Genomic DNA, 2,315 nt, shown 5'->3' with positions numbered 1-2,315 from the left:
GTCTACCATTAGGAAAAAGTGTGTCCCCATCAATTCTTTGTCTTTGCGTTTCTGAATCATTCTTTGAAAGGATCTTCATGAGGCTGGGTAGTAACCAAAATAGCAGCTAACATTATTGAGAGTGTACGGTGTTATGCTCTGCCCTGAGCTCTCACTGAACATGTGTGTCTTTGATAACCCTCAAAGTGGCCCTATGATGTAGAAACCATTTTAAGAACCGTGAAACCGAGCTTCACAGAGAGCTAAAGCTGAGACCCAGTTTGCCTGAGGCCTATTCTTAACCCCCATGCTGCTTGACTGCAAATATCAGGCCACAGGAGACAAAACAACATTAAAATTCAACCATTCCAATCACCTGTCTGATGCTCAGATTCCTTCTATGGCCTTTCTATCAGCTGGTTGCTTTGCTGTGATTGTATATTAGCGTGCTAGGGACCCAGGAGTCTATTCTTTCCTTGGATATTTCTGACTATAAGAGCGTTCTGCCAAATAGTCAGCTGAGGTTCTTCTACCTCAGCTCCTAGAGGGTCGGAAAAAGAAGACTGATTTCTCTTCCCATGACAGTACTTTCCACATATGAAGGGAATTATTCTGAATTTCCCAGATATTAGTCAGGGTTCTCCAGAGAAATAGAGCCAATAGGGGATCTAGACATATGTATGGAGATTTATTACAAGAATTGGCTCACATGTTTATGGAGACTGACAAGGTGTATGATCTGCCATCAACAAGTTGTAGAACCAGGAAAAATTGGTGGTATAATTTGGTCTGAATCTGAAAGCCTAAAAACCAGGGAGCTGATGGTGTAAGTCCCAGTCCAAGTTCAAAGGCCCCAAAATCTGGGGCTGATGGTGTTAATTTTGGCATCAAAAGATTGACGGTCTGAAGGTAGGAGAAGATGGATGTTGCAGAGAGAGTGAATTGACCCTTCCTCCACCTATTTGTTCTGCTTAGTCCCTCAATAGATTAAATGATACCCACCTGCAATGGTGAGAGGAACCTTTTTTTCAGTCTACTGATTCAAACGCTAATCTCTTCTGAAAACACTTTGACAGACACACCCAGAAATGATGGTTTACCAACTATCTGGGTATCCGTTAGCCTGGTCAAGTGGATGCATTAAAGTAACCATCACGCTGCAAATCTTCTGTTTGTTAATTGCATTAAGCTCTCTCACAGGTCTTTATTTTTTAAGCATGGTATCATTTTCAATCCTTTCTCCAGCTAAATGAACTGCACTCGATCATGTTTTTCCTAACCTGTGGTGCCTGGAGCTGAATGAGGCCAGCCAGCAGCAGCATAGTTAAAATATTATGTTTCTATTGATGCTTGTTTTCTGAGAAACACTCAAATTGCTATTTTATCTCCTGCTTCTTGTGTATTTTTCTCTTCACTTCTCAGAAATGATGTTTCTTGCTGGGTCCTTATAGCCAGCTAAAGAAAACTATACAAGTATATGATGAAAAATAATTTAGTGATGACATTTAACAAAAGGCAAAAATGTTTTAGTAAACAGTAGGCTTGGTGGCAGACAGTGGGAGGATTCAACCTCCAAAACATTAATTGACTTTTCTTATAGCATCATGTGCTAATGATGCTTTATGAATTATGGTGAACACAATAGGCTGGGTTGAAATGAAGTTGCTATTATGTTTATCCACAGTTTAGGAGTTTAGTACTAAATTCCTGGCCAGCTATCTCTGTACTTTTATAAAAACTCATATTTAAATAACTTTTAAATGTATAGATTATGAAAATAGCATACTAAAACCACCACTTTCTTAGGAACAATTAACAAGTATAATTTTTAAAACTACTCAGCTATACCAAGAAACTGTTTTGAACAAGTCGAAAACAGAATTAAACAGCATGTCATGCAAAATAATGACTGAATTAATGTTTCTTTTTTCTTTCTAAGGGACTCAGGGCATTTTATTCAAACAATCTGAACTAAGGTTGCATAAGATGTCAACTCAAAGTTATTAAAGTCATTTTATAGGTACTAAAAAACACCTTGCAGTATCTTACCATTCGCAAATTTCATAAGTAGACAAAATCTATTTGCACATGGTTGCATCCAGATGACATTAATTTTTAATGTGGTTAAACTCCATTTGAATGTATGCCAGGATAGAAGCAATGATTAGCTTATTTGGAAAATTACCACTTTATTCTTCTCATTATTGGATAACCTCTATTGAAGAGAGGGCCTTCATGAAGATTTCCTATCTGACCTCTTAAGTAGTCATAAAATTGAAGCTCTGAGCTTGACCTGTAGACCTCATATTGACCCAAGGCAAATTAGACCTTGTCCA

The sequence above is a fragment of the Neomonachus schauinslandi genome, chromosome 2 (assembly GCF_002201575.2).
Source record: "Neomonachus schauinslandi chromosome 2, ASM220157v2, whole genome shotgun sequence".
NCBI lineage: Eukaryota > Metazoa > Chordata > Mammalia > Carnivora > Phocidae > Neomonachus > Neomonachus schauinslandi.
This window is presented reverse-complemented; position numbering follows the sequence as displayed.